This window comes from Equus caballus, chromosome 22 (genome assembly GCF_041296265.1).
Source record: "Equus caballus isolate H_3958 breed thoroughbred chromosome 22, TB-T2T, whole genome shotgun sequence".
Classification (NCBI taxonomy): Eukaryota; Metazoa; Chordata; class Mammalia; order Perissodactyla; family Equidae; genus Equus; species Equus caballus.
Window position 1 is genome coordinate 27,952,837 of NC_091705.1, and position 14,711 is coordinate 27,967,547.

The 14,711-nt window shown below is 52.4% G+C and overlaps 1 protein-coding gene across 5 annotated transcripts in view; it reads left to right on the forward strand.

Moving 5' to 3' along the window:
• The window catches only part of DLGAP4 (DLG associated protein 4), a 202,286-nt gene that overhangs the window by 51,620 nt on the left and 135,955 nt on the right, over positions 1-14,711 (forward strand). For 4 of the 5 annotated variants that reach the window (XM_070247650.1, XM_070247652.1, XM_070247651.1 and 1 more), the window contains one exon: positions 7,909-8,136. The gene's annotated coding sequence lies outside the window, so the exon portion shown is untranslated. Of the gene's footprint in view, positions 1-7,908; positions 8,137-14,711 lie in introns of those variants that run through there. The other variant, XM_070247655.1, reaches the window with a different exon arrangement.

Consider the following 14,711-nt stretch of genomic DNA (forward strand, 5'->3'; position numbering starts at 1 on the left):
TGGCCTCAGTTTATAGAAGCAGGGACCAGGTGGTACCTGGTAGAAATCTTTCTAACGAAATGACAAAATGTTCGTGAGTTGTGGCCCAAGGAGTGTGAGCATCTGGAAAAGCAGTCTCGGGGTTGAGAATGCCAAAAGCTGTCTGGTCTTGTGCTAACAGGGCAGCCACGAGGCACGTGTGGCTATTTAAATTTAACTAAGTTAAAAATGCACTTCTCTAGTTGCACTCATCATATTTCGCGTGCTCATTAGCCGTGGCTCGTGGCTACTATGGGACAGTGCAGATCAGAGCATGTCCATCACTGCAGCAAGTTCTATTGGACAGAGCTTGAAAATTCATGTCCGTGTATCATCTTGGGCCCTGACAACTTGGCGGGGGCTTCTGAAATTTAGGAGAGAGAGCAGGGCCCTGGAGTCTGACCAGCCAGAGTTCAGATCTCTGCTCAGCCGTTTACTTGCTGTGCAGCCTGAGGCACAGGGATGTCCATCCCCTCCCTGAGGCTCAGTGTCCTTGTCCGCAGAGTAGGCAACCGTGCACCTGTGCAGAGCAGTGAGGGTCAGAGGAGAAGGCTGGGTAAAGGGCTTCTCAGTGTTCTATGCACAAGCTGCTGTTATTAACAGGGCAGTGTCCTAGAGCCGTGAGAGAGTGAACGGGCTGCACGTTTCAGAAAGCTCATGGAGCTGGGAGCTCAGCTGGCTGTGCTCCTCAGAACTAGGGGAAAGGCATGCCGGAGCTCATCCGGGCACTGGGGGCTGCTCTGGGGCAGTGGCGGGTGGGCATGACTGGTTGGGGGCAGATGGCAGGTGAGGGCGAGGCTGGAGCTGGTGGGGCCGGGCCTGGGAGGTCCTGGGCAGGGGCACTGAAGCTCCCTCCAGAGCCCCTAGTGTGGAGGAGGGGGAGGCTTTGCAGCCGGGTTAGCAGGCACTTCCTCTCTGTAAAACTCTGCTGTCCGCTAGCTGACCACAGGGTGTTCATTAATGATAATATGAGCAATAGTAGCTGCTCTGTTTACTATAAACCAGGCACTGTGCTAAGAAACATGATATGTGTATGCATTAGCTCATTTAGTCCTCACACAGCCCTTTGTAATAGAGATATTATTATTCCCATTTTACAGACAGGGAACACTGAGGTTGTCTGTTCAAGGTCACGCAGCCATGAAGTGGTGGAGCTGGGGTCTGACCCCAGCTGGATAGCTCCAGAGTCCATTCTTTGGATCAAGTCCAAACTCCTTACTGGTCCTGGTGACCCCTGTGGAGCCGGCCTTGTCGCCCTTCCACCTTCTCTTCTGTTGCTCCCTACCTGTCTGGTCAAGTTCCTCAGACACCCCAGGTGTCTCCTTCCTATGTCTATGCCCTTATTTATCCCTTGACCTGGATGCCCTTGCCATTACCCTCCACCCGTCACAGGTTCCTCTTCATCCTTCAAGACCCAGTTCTGGCATGAGCATCTTGAGGCCAAGGACTGGGTCTAAGTCATTTTGGTGCCATAATGTCCAGCCCGTGGCTTGGAGCATTGGAGGCCTCGGTAAATTATGGTGGTAGATTGGTGGGTGGATGAGTGAGTAGATGGAGGGATGGTGAGTCAAGGGGCAAGTAGATAGTTGGTGGATGATTGGGAAACTATATAGGTAGATGGTGGTGTGGGTCATCTGGATGGGTATATGGATGGATGGGGGGCTTGTGCCCAAATGTCCTGAAGAGGGTGGGGCCTGAACTGAGCACAGGGCAGTGGGCATGAAGAGAAGCCATGGTCTGAGAGACATTTGGGGGCAGAATCAGCAGGCCTTGGGGAGGGCTGAGGGGCTGGGAGGGGTCCAGAGTGATGCCCGTTTCTAGCTTGGGGACGTGGAAGGATCACGGTGTTATGAGGGAAGGACAGGTTTGGGGGGAAAGGTGATGGGGTCCATTTTGGACATGGAGGCCGAGGGACCTATGGAGGGGAAGTCTGGGAGGCAGCTGGGGAGCTGAGCCTCGGTTGGGTTCATGGGCGAGGCCGGGCTGCACCCAGGAACTTGGGAAGCCAGTGTGGACTCGGGACAGAGGGCTGGAGGATGAGCCACCAAAGGAGGCAGAGCTGTCACGTCCCTGAGGCAGAAGAGCCAGGAGGGCCACAGCCCCAGGGGGGAGGGCACTGCCACGTCGGGGACATCTGTAAATCATTGCTGGTTGTGTGTTTGGGGCAGCCAATGCTGCGGGGGTGTAGGCGGGCTGGAAGCGGGCTGTGAAGGATGGCAAGGTTTTGACCAGCCTTGGGAGCAGTTCCTCTGAGCAGGGAAACCACACAGGCAAAGGCAGGGAGTAGGAAATGAGCGAGTAATGTCCGCGTGCTCTGTGGGCCCCGGAGCCTGCAGCAGTCAGCTGGAGAACAGGAGGGGCGACATCTTTTCCCTGTCCCAGCCAGCACCCTGTGGCCACAGCTATCAGCGGCTGGGGCGACTCTGGAAGAATCTGGGAGCTGTGTTACTTTGGACAAGTCACCTCCCCTCTCTGGGCCTCCATTGCCTCATCTGAAAACTGGAGGCAGTGCCACCTGCCTGGCTTGCTGAGAGGAGTAGACAAGATGTGGGGGTATGAAAAGCCCCCAGTGTAGGAGGGAGTTCCAGAAATGCTATTTTCTAAAACGATTTTTCCATTTCAACTCCACAAATATTTATTGAACTAAAAGGTTCTGTGTAAATCCATTTTGTAAATTGAATTTTTTTACAACAAATACCATTTTACCCGGGCCTGGGGTGATGAGGTTGGGGAGGCCTTTCATTCTTGGAGGAGCCTTGACTCGAATTCTTTTGAAAAGCCGCGATTGGTTTGTCTTTTGAGTCAACGAGCATTTTGACTCTTCAGGCTCGCAGAGCTAGGCTCTCATTTGTTCTGTGTGTGTTTTGAAAAGATCCTCCTGGCTGTTACACAAAAGATGGATCCGGGGAGGCCACAGGGCACCCAGGGATGAGGCTGGGGTAGTGGTCTAAATGGGAAATCGAGAAATTGCCTGGACAGGGGGGTGACTCTGGGAATAAAGAGAAGGGGATTTGAGAGGTGTTTAGGAGGTTTACAAAAAATAGGACATGGTCTTGGGTTTTACGCGTGATGGCAAGGGAGAGGAGGAAGGGGCATGGGAGCTTCCTGGCTTCTTGGTTACCAGAGGGTGAGCTGGTTCCGGGTACCAGGTTAGATAACGCTGTCAGAGGCCAGGGTCCCTGGGGAGGGTCACAAACTGTGCCCTGGATGCGTGGGGTGTGAGGCGTCCACAAGGCAGAGCTGCCAGCAAGGATTTGGTGATGGGGACCCAGAGCTCCAAGGGGCGGGCTGGTCTGGAGAGAGAAACGTCCGTGACAGGGAAGGAGGGGAAAGCCAGAGCTTGTGACAAGTAGTCAGTACTCTTTGGCACTGAAAATATTTGTTGAGGAGAGTATTCTCTGAGCACCTCCATGTGCCAGGTGCGGTGCTGGGCACTGGGGATCTGGCAATAAACCGAATGGACAAAACTCTCTGCCTCGTGGGGCCGTGGGAGGGACAGGCAATAATCGGGGTAAGTTACTCATTTACATATGCTGTTGTGACACGTGCCAGGGACAACAGTGCAGCAGGGAGGGAGAGGCACTGGGAGCGCACGGTGCAGTGCAGGGCTGTGATGCTAGCAGCAGACCTGGAGCTTGTGCTCACTGAATTCATTTAAGCCTCACAAAAACCTGCTCAGGAAGGTGCAGTAGTTACTCCCATTTTAGCAATGAGCAACTAAGTCACAGAGAAGTTAAGAAACTTGCCCAAAAAATTGCAAATCAAAACTACACTAAGATATCACCTTACACCCGTTAGAATGACAAAAATATCTAAAACTAATAGCAACAAATGTTGGAGAGGTTGCGGAGAAAAAGGAACCCTCATACACTGCTGGTGGGAATGCAAACTGGTGCAGCCACTATGGAAAACAGTATGGAGATTCCTCAAAAAACTAAAAATAGAACTACCATACGATCCAGCCATCCCACTACTGGGTGTTTATCCAAAGAGCCTGAAGTCAGCAATCCCAAAAGTCCTGTGCACCCCAATGTTTATTGCAGCACTGTTTACAATAGCCAAGATGTGGAAGCAACCTAAGTGCCCATCAACAGACGAATGGATAAAGAAGATGTGGTACATATATACAATGGAATACTACTCAGCTGCAAAACAGAACAAAATCATTCCATTTGCAATAACATGGATGGACCTTGAGAGAATTATGTTAAGTGAAATAAGCCAGCAAGAGAAAGGTAGTCTGTGTATGACTCCACTCATATGAGGAATTTAAAACTATGGACCAAGAACAGTTTAGTGGATACCAGGGGAAAGGTGGGGTGGGGGGTGGGCACAAAGGGTGAAGTGGTGCACCTACACATGACTGACAAACATTAATGTACAATTGAAATTTCACAAGATTGTAACCTATCAATAACTCAATAAAAAAAAAAAAGTGAAAAAAAAAAAAAAAAGAAACTTGCCCAAAGTCACTTAGCTGTGTAACTGGCAGAGCCTGGATTTTTAACTTGAGCCCATGCTCTTCAGTTAAGAGTCTGAATTAACCACGATGCTGAACTGCCTCTCATTGCCAAGGTCGGGTCTCAGCAAAGATCTGTAGGAGGTGAGGCTGAAGGAGGTGAGGGGCTAAGGCTCATGGACATCTGGGCAACCAGTGTAACAGGCAGAGGAAGAGCAAGTACAAAGGCCCTGAGGCAGGAGCATGCCTGGTATATTTAGAGAATAGCATGGAGGCCAGTGTAGCTGGGGCAGAGGGAATGAGAGGAGAGTAGAGGGGAGAACTAGAAGTGGTAGAGGGGCCCCTGTACAGAGTGGTACAGAGTGGCATCTGTAGGGCTGCCAGCTTTCACCTGAGGTAAAGTGAGGCCAAGGAGGGTTTAGAGCACAGGAGGGGCAGGGTCTGACTTGTGTTTTGTCCTGATTCCTCTGGCTTCTGTGTCCAGAGCAAGGGCAGAAGCAGGAGACAAGAGAGGACACAAATAATCCAGACAAGAGGTGATGATGGCTCAGTCCAGTGGTGGAGGTAGTGCAGGGGGAGCATCAGCTTCTTGCTCTCTGTGAAGGCGGATCCTGTAGGAGCTGCTGTTGGCTTGGATGTGGAGGGTGAGGGAGAGAGGTCTCAGGGACGACTCCAGGGCTCGGGCCCGAGTGGCTGCAAGGTGGGGTTTCCATCCACTGAGATGGGGCTGCTGTGGGAGGAGCCACTTCATAAGGTACTTTCCACGTCCGTTGTCTCTTTTAACTTCCTGGCTGCTCTTTGAGCTAGGCACTCAGACTTTTGGAGGTTATGTGACTTGCCCAGGATCCTTCTGCCGCAATGCTGGAGCCAGGACCAGTAGCCAAGTTTGCATCAGAGGATTTGGAATTTTGATTCATTCATTCAATCAGCAAACACTTCCGGAGCACCTGCTATGCGCCAGGCACTGTGCTAAGTATTGAAAATAATGACCAGTGACAATGGCCCTGCCCTCATGGAGCTCCCAGTCTGATGGAGGAGGCAGTGTCAACTGATGATCAATGAAATGATTTCCTCACATCAGCCTAAGTGGTAGAGGGAAAAACAAAAGGACTCCTAGGAGCCAGTGACCAGGACCTGACCTAGCTGGGAGGTCAGGGAGGGCTTCCTGGAGGAGATGAATGTGAAGTGCAAAAGCCCCTGGGATACACTGTCTGTGGGAGCATGGGGGGCTTCTTGGGAAAATACTCCCTGGTTTCCCGGCCATCGCGGAAGAACCCTGAGGGGACTGCTGGCTCCCAGAAGATAGCTGCCTATTTGGAAGTGCAGAATCTTTTTTTTCAGTGTGGGACCGTTGTAACAGTTTTATTGAGACAGAATTCACATCCCATACAATTCACTTATTTAAAGTACAATTCAGTAATTTTTGGTATATTCGCAAATTTGTGCATCCATCACTACGGTCCATTTTAGAACGTTTTTATCATCCCAAAAAGAAACCATGAACCCCTTAGCTGTCATCCCGTCCCCATCCCCCTAATTGCAACCACTTATCTACTTTCTGTTCTCCAGAGTTACCTCTTCTGGACATTTCATCTAAGTGAAGTCATACACGCTGTGGTCTTTTGTGACTGGCTTCTTTCACTTAACATGATGTTCTCAGGGTTCATCCAGGTTGGAAATCCCAGAGTCTTAAACACCATCGGAGCTGGCAGGGCCCTGAGAGAGTGTCTTTGTGCTTCTCCCACCTGTTGTAAAGGGGGAACTTGGGGAGGAGATTTGCTCTGCCCCTTGACAAGGAAGTAGGGGGCTCCAAGGCAGGTCCCGGGGCCCCCACGTCAGGGCCCCTGCCCCACCACCCTGCACAAGACACCTCCTTCTGCTGTCACCTCTTTTCCTTCGGCTTTGGGCTCCAGCTGATTTTGGCTCAGAGTGACCATGCGGTCGGGAACGCACCCTCCCAGGCGCTGGGTTTTCACGCACGGGCAGTTTTTACACACCATGGTGCATCTTGAAATCTTCTATGCATTTTTAAAAATTTGTGTCCACTAATTCAGAATATTTTGGAGTTTAGTATTTTCTTTTCTTGCTACTTAAACACATTTTGTCCAGACGGTTGTGCCTGTTTTGCTCAGTTGGTGACCTTCCCGCTGGGTGGCATCAGGGCTAAGTGCCGGGTCTCAGAATCCAATGCCCTGCCTCTTCGGGTTCGAGGCCCTGCCTCCTCCCCCGTGTGTGCCCGTGGGTAGTTACTGAGGCTCTCTGAGCCTCAGTTTCTCCCTTTGAAAAACAGCAATTTATCTTAGGGCTGTGGCGAGGGGGAAATGAGGTCACGCCTGTTAGCGGCTTGGCGCAGGGTAGGTGTGGATCCCGGGAGGTCAGAGGTTGTGAGGGCTTTCCAGGGCCCTGGGGTGAACAGGAGAGAAAGGAGATCCTCCCACCTTTGGCTGCCCCCGTCTCCTTATTCCTACTGTGAATTGACACCTGTTCCTCCCCTCCCAGGGCTGAGAGGTGGAAACGCTGAGTTCAGATCCCAGCCCAGTGACTTTGATTCTGGGCCCCCACGTCAGCTTGGTTTCCTCTGTGTCTTAGTTTCTCCACCTGTAGAATGAGAAGGCGGAGGGCGGGGTTTCCACTGAGGCCTCCAAGGCGGCCAAGAGGCTCCTGGGAGGGGGTTTGGGAAGGAGGGGCTTTTTCTTCTCCCAGGAGGGCCTGGTTCCTGCTGATGTAAAGATCCAAGCAGGAGCGGTGGCTCCTGTTGAGGAGAGGTGGGTGGAGAGGGACACCTGGCTTCCTAGCCTCTCACACAGGACGCGTTAGGCGGGAGGTGAGGGGAGTGGTGATGCAGTGGAGGGCATCACCCTGCGTGCCCGGCCAGGCAGAGCCTCTTTGTCAGGCACACCTCTGTGCCGGGCATTCTGCCTGCACCATCTTCTTAACTCACAGGAGCCCTCAGAGAAGGCACTCTTATTCTCATTTGACAAGTGGGGAAACTGAGGCTCAGAATGGGGCAGCTGCCTGCCCAGTGTTGCTTAGTGAGTGACGGGCTGAGCTGGGATTCAAACTAGGACTCGGTGGTTGCAGCCCCTTTCCCGACTGCCCCCGTGCAGGGAAAAGGAGGGAGAAGCAAGACAGGGAGGATCGGAGCCTTTGGAACTCCAGCTTCCCGCTGCTGTGGGGATTCTGTGGGTGGTGGGAAAGGCATTGTAAATATGCATGACATGCAAATACGCCTCTGAAAAACAACGTGGGGCCCGCCTGAGCTGGGATGCCCGAGTGCTTTGGAAGATGTAGTGTTGTACAAACGCTTGGGTTTCTACGACGATTGTCACACGAGGTCCCCCTCCCCAGCATCCCCAGGGCCAGTCCAGGGTCTCAGGGTGGAGGGATTATCCTGGGCGCCTCCTAATTGATGTTCTTCCCCATTCCTGCAGGCACCAGTGCCTCCCCTCTGCCAGGTGCCTGGTAACTCGTGTGTGACCAGAACCGTGTCCCTCTGGGCGCTGGAAGGCCCCTGTCCGACTCTGCTTCCCACCAGCACCCCTGATCGAGTGCCCGGAGGGATGTGTGTGCCAGCCCTCGGTCCAGCGCCCGCTCCTGAGGTGACACCTGCCGGTTCCCGACTGGTTCCTGTTTTCCCTCTGCGCGTGGCTCCCTGGTTGGTAAGTCACTGCGTCCGCAGGCCTGGGCACATGGAATCGGGGCCACTCACCAGCCCACCCATGCTTGGCACAGTTGGGAAATGCCCAGCTTTCCCATCCAGTGGCGCCCACATGCTGGCAAAGGGACCTCAATGAGAGCTTTTATATGTCTGGGCTCAATTTATAGTTTAACTGCTTGTCTTATCCAGTCCTCCCAACAACTCAGGAGGTGGGCACAGTGATTACACCCGTTTTCCAGAGAAAAGTAGCCTCAGAGAGGGAAAACCGCTTGCCTGAGGATGCACAGCAAGCCCAGCTCTGTCCAACTCAAAGGCCAGCTCTTGCCATACCCAAGGGGCTGGGCAGTTGGTGACATGGGCTCAGGAAGGGAAGGGGAGCAGTGAGCTGTGCTGGAAGCCGTGGAACTTCCAGGGCCCCTGGAGGCTGAAATGAGACCATCAGCGTTCCTGAATCTTCAGGAGCCCCGTCATTTCTGCCCCTCCAGTCTGTTCCACCCACGCTCCTCCAGTCCCCATCTTAACCCCAATGCGGGAGGAGGTGCAGGGCCCAGCCAGCATCCCTGACTGCCCATCTGAGGATACCGCAACCTGCAGCCACCCACGCCACCCACTCCTGGTTCCATCATCCTTCCCACAACAGTGGTCCCAAAAGCGTCCCCCTATGGGTTCCAGCCACAGTGCCCAACACTCATCACATTCCTGCATCTCCTCCTCCCGCCATCTCCCACAGCTGTGCAGGCATGACTAGTCTAGTTCACAGATGAGGAAACTGAGGCCCAAAAGAGCTCAAGGGGCTTGCCTAGGGTCACTCAGCACTAACGGGACTGTTGGTTTACCTTCTGCCTCCTCATCTGGCCTCGGCTCCCCAAGGCTGAGAAATAGCTGCGTAATTCCCCACTGGACAGCAGGCAGCTGGCACTGTGCCTGGCGTGTAGTGGGTACACAGTTAATGGTTGTGGAGGAAAGGAAAGAGAGAGAGAAGGGAAGGCTCTCTCACCTCCCTCCGCCAGCAGGACCCAAAAGCCCCTGGCCTTTTGGCCAGCTGCTGGTCCCTGCTGACCTCAGAGAGCATGAGGTCAGCTCAGGCCTTCAGCAAGGCAGCCAGCCGCTCTCATCTTGATTCTCTCATCTGCCGACAGCTGCCCAGCCTCCCTAATGGGATGGTTATGAGAAGAGAAAAGACTCGTAAATATGTATAATATGCAAATATCATAGGATAATAAAAAACCCGTGACGTTCGCTGTAGATAATGTATATAAAAGTGCTTCTTCAAGAACAAGGAGCTGCGCGCTCGTGTGGTGCCAGCCTTATTATCAATAACCATGAAAAGGCCCCTATTAATTAGCTGCCCCCCAACCCAGCTCCCTGGTCTGGCCCCGGCCTGTTGTAGCGACTGCAGACAGCTGTTACATTTGGCTGAGGAGCTGTCACAGGAAAAGAAGTGATAAGGACATCTTGTCTGAGAGCGTCTGTGGGGTTTAATCATTCACTGACACTCCTGGTCATGCCCCGTGCCCCACACATCCTCCCCAGGGACTAACTATGTAACAGGAGCAACCTGACTGGCGGCAAGCGTTTCCTGAGCAATTGCTATGTGCCTGGCGTTGCGCTCAGTGCTTCATTTTCTTCATCATCTCAGTTAAACCGCTGACCACCCTGTGGGAGGTTGATGGCGAAACTGAGGCCTGGACCGCATGGACCTGGGGCAGAGGGCTCATCTGTCAGCATTCTAGTTCTTGCTGAAAGTTATTGCCATTCAGCGCCCACCTTGACCCCCAGGCCAGGTGTGGCCAGAGGGGCAGGATTGTGGTCGCTGAGAACACAGTGTAGCTGGCAGCGCCTGGCATGTGTGGCCCAGTGACGGGGAACGGGATTCCTTGGCACGAGCTGGGAGAGCAGCCGTCAGCACTGTGTGGAAAGATGGAGGCCCGGGCGGCAGCGAGGGAGGTGTTACTGCTGCTATTTTGCTAACAAGCTGGTTATTTAAAGAACAGCCGAAGCCAGAGTCGGGGAGTCGGATGGGAAGTCTGCACGCCCGGGGCAGAGGCAGCCGGGGTCCAGGAGCCTGACTGGGGGAGCGGGGCAGAGCAGCCACACGTTCTTTTTTTAAATTTGCTTGTTATTATTAATAATAGTAACAGCACCATAAACGTCTGGAAAAGGATTCCCTTTGTGAAGAAAAGAGAGTGTAAGGATTGGGAGGGGCGGGAGGGGCTTCTGAGGGGTAAGCAATCTATTCGTTGACTCTGGTGGTTGTGACTTAACTTTTTGTCTTGTGATAATTTATTGCAGTAAACATTTTTGTTTTTTCGTTTTTTCCTATGAGTTATATTTCACAGTAAAAAGGCTAAAAAGCAGTTATAACAGTAATAGTTAACATTTATTGAGCACTTACTAAATGCCAGGCTCTTTGCTAAGCATTTTACTGTGTCTCATTGAGTCTGCACAGATTCTGTCGTTCTGCCCATTTTACAGAGGAGGAAGGTGAGGCTCGGAGAGGTAGAGTTACTTGCCATGCAGTCAAAGAGCGCGCAGGTGCAGGAGATGGGATGAGAAACCCGACAGGCTGACGCAGGCCGGCACCACTGCCCCATGTTTCAGGATCGGGGGCCAGGAAGTTCCCCCAAAAGGGCAGAGGTTTCCTCCATTTGTTCCTCAGACACGTGTCAGTGCCTCTTGCGTTTTCAAGGCTTGGGACGCCGGGTGGGTGTCTGTGGCCATGGGCGGCAGATGAGGTGTCTGGGACTCTGACGAGGGGTCTGGGCAGAGCATTTAGCCAACAAGTATTGAATAATAGGAGTGGGACATCCCTAAGGACAGGCAGGAGAGGAGGCCAGGGCACAACAGGAATCATTCATGGTACGAAGAGCCCATCCAGGTGCGACAGGGTCCAACCCAACAAATATGGGGCCCGACTGCCATTTCCTGGGGACCTACTATGTGCTATGCTCCTCCGTTGTCTTCCTTAATCTTCAGAACAACCCCTTGGGATCAGTGGTATTGGCCCCATTTTACAGATGAGGGGACTAAGCCCTTGAGAGTAGAAATGACTGGCCCGAGCCCACACAGCCGGCAAGTGGTAGAGCTGCTCTGCCAATCTCCAGGGCCCTGTATCCTGTGTGTGCAACAAGCGCTGCTCAGTTCTGGGGTCCTGGCGGGGGGGGGCACTGGCACGGAAGCTCCAAGTTCTAAGGCAGATCTCTGGGCCCCTGAACTGGCACTGGGGACATGGCCTGGAGGCTGGCATGGCACAGGGCCTCTCTGGGCCCTGAAGCAGCTACACCTGCTCCATGGGCAGGGCACCAGCCCCAGAGGCCTTCCTGCGTTCCTAGGACATCTATTGAGTGCTGGTCCCTGCTAGTCCATGTCCCTTGCAGAGCACGCAGCCTCGGGGAAGGACGGATATTAGACAATCACCCAAACAAACAAACTGAATAAACAGAGACTCTATCAGTGCAGAGAAGGAAATTAGCACAGCGACATTACAAATATTAACAAGGGAGGGGCCTACGTGGTGTGGAGTGGTCCAAGACGGCCTCTCGAAGGAGGTGGCATTTGAGCTGGGACCTGAAGGATGACAGGGATCCAGCCATGCTGGAGAGAGTTTCTTGTAGCATTGTTGACAGTAGGACCACTGGGAACAACCCACCGTCCATCACCAGGGGACCAGCTACATCCATTCACTGCTGCCATACAGCGGCACCTGCTGCAGCTGTTAGAAATGGGGCCATGGATCTAAATTTCCTGTTGCAGAAAGAACTTCACAGTGTGTTGTAGGGTTGGGAAAAAAAGAGGTGATAAAACAGCATGGGTAACATGAGAGCATTTTGGTACCCATGGTACAAAATGATACCCATGGTAGCATGGGTATCATTTGTGTAAGAATTATGTGAGTTTCTGAAAACTGTTCACAGTGGTTCCGTCCAGGGCCTGGGGGCATGGGAGGTCTTTGTTGTCGACTTTATACTTTTCTGGATTTGGAATCTTCCCTGAGTGTTAGGACTTGGGAGGAGGAACAGGGGGTTTTAGAACTTCCACAGTCCTGCCTGGGGCCGTTCTCCTCTCCTGCTACCCACCCCAATAAAATGGGATAAGGCATGGGTTGGAGAATCAGCAGATCTGGGCCATACCTCAGCTCCACCACTTCTTGGCTGTGTGACTTTGAACAAATCACTTGGCCTCTCTGAGTCTGTTTTCCCTTCTGTGAAAGAGAGACAAGAATAGTGTCAGAAGGTGGTTATGGGGCTTTAGTGAGCTAAAACAAGTACAAGGCTAGAACAATCCCAGTGTTGCATCTCTGGTGGCTGCTGGTGTTTTCACCGTGACTGCCAGAGGTGACACCTGCTGTGTGCTCGTCATGCCCTGCCAGGGCCCTCAGTGCTGACTGGGCCCCCAAGCTCACCTCTGCCCTCGGTTACTGAGAGTCAGACCCAGTTAGGGAATGAGGACTGGAGAGGCGGACAGCTTAGCCAGGACAGCTTAGCCAGGCACGCATGGGCGCTGCCCCTCCCCCCCCCCCATCCCCAAGCCCCAGCTCCCTCCCCGCCAGCTCACTCGCATATCTGCCAATGAGTGCTCTCGCCCTGAGAAGCTGTTCCGGGACTCCCTGGCCCTGGATTTGCTTTTTAAATAACCACTCAACCTGCCCGGAAAGACAGATACTACCTATAGACACTCAGAGCATCTTAAATCTCAGGCAGAGAAACTTGTATTTGTGAAGTCAAACTCCTGGAATCGTGGAGTCTTCATCATAAATAATCCAGCAAGAGCAAACATATGCATTTTACAAGTAAGTTCACTGCACCTTTTTTGATGACAGTGATAAATTAGAAACTACCCAGTTATCTAGCAGCGAGAGATGGTTAAATATATTACGGTCCAGCCAGACAATGGCGTTCTCAGTGGCTGTAGAGACAATGCCGGAGATCTATACTTGTTGACATGGAAACATGTCCGTGGTGCGTTGTTGAGGGAAAAATAGGAGGTTACAAAATGGTGTATTGTGTATGATCTCATTTTTGTTAGGAAAAAATACATAAATATATGCGTACTCCTGCCCAGAGAGACACCCAGAAGGAGAACCATCAAACTATCCAATGTGGCTTCCTCTGGATGTTGAGATATCGACAAGCTCTATTTTTATTTTTGCTTGTGTCATTCAGGTACTTTTCAGGCACAAGTGACAGGAAACCCAGACCAAACTGATTTAAATAAAAATGGAATTTGCTGACCTCTAACTGTAAAAGTCCAGAAGTAATCTGGCCTGTGGCTCAGCTGGATCCAGGAGCTCAGACAGTCACCAGGACCCGGTTTTTCTGTTTTTCTCACCATTTGTCAACTCTGCTTCCTCTGGTTTGTTCCCATGTTCTTTCTTTTCTTTTTTTTTTTTTCTTTTTAAGATTGGCACCTGAGCTAACATCTGCTGCCAATCTTTTTCTTTCTTCTTTCCCCCCAAAGCCCCCCAGTACATAGTTGTATATTCTAGTTGTAGGTCCTTCTGGACCTTGCTTGTTCCCGTGTTCTTACAGGGCTCTCTTATACAGGAGATAAGATGCCTGTCCAGAGAAACATGCAAGACTTCTTCCCAGATAGCTCAGACACAAGTCCCGAAACTGAGTCTTGGCTTTGGTGGGTCACGTTTGCGGGTATGCCCACACCTCAGTCAATTGCTCTGATTGGCAGCCTGGGCCTATGCACCGGCCCCCAGAACTTCACCAGGGGAGAGTGGGAAACGGTAGTTCCCCCAGATAACGATGTCAGGCTGAGGCCTAAAGTAGGCCAGTGTCCAGACACAGCACAGTCCTCCTCCTGGACTTACCTGAATTTCCCAAGATGATGACTTTCATAATCAAAAAACCATGCAACTGTTGAACGGAGTCCTGAGCCCAGAGCTTACGGCCGGAAGTTCGTTGAGGTAGCCTTAGACTCGAGGTAGCCTTAGACTCTCTTGGAATCAGAACGTCAGAATCGCTGAAGTGCCAGTTCAGCTCAGGAGACATTGGCCTCTCTGTGTCAGAGTGCTAGCTGAGCCTGAGAGGGCGCCGTCCTGGCCCTCAAGGGTCTTGAGGGAGAGATGACTCATCTGGAATGTGAGTGTACAAACAGGCTTCTGTGAACACAAAGCTCAGCGTGAGAGCAAGGAAGCCCTCCTGGAGGCGGTGACACGTGAGCTGAGTAGCTAAGAAGATTACAGGAAGAACATTGTAGGCAGGAGAAACAATGTGTCAAAGGCCCCAAGGCATGTGGTGGGGGAACGACCAGTGGATGAGCAGTGGCAGGCCCAGACCACAGGGGCCTTGAGTTCCAGGATAAGAGCTTACACTTGATCCTGAAGGCAGTGGGGAGCCTTTGAGGGATGTTGTGGGAGGAGGGAAGTGGCAGCAAGCTCCATCTGGCGGGCACTGAGAGCACAACCTTGGTGGAGTCAGGTCAAGGCCCCAGGTAGGGAAGGAGAGAAGAACGCCAGTGGCCCCTCAGGGGGCCTAAGATATCTACTGGTCTAAATTCCTTCCCACCCATGTCAGAATTCCTGTCTTGAGGTGTCCAGCCACTGCTTGCATACCCCCAAGAGATGGG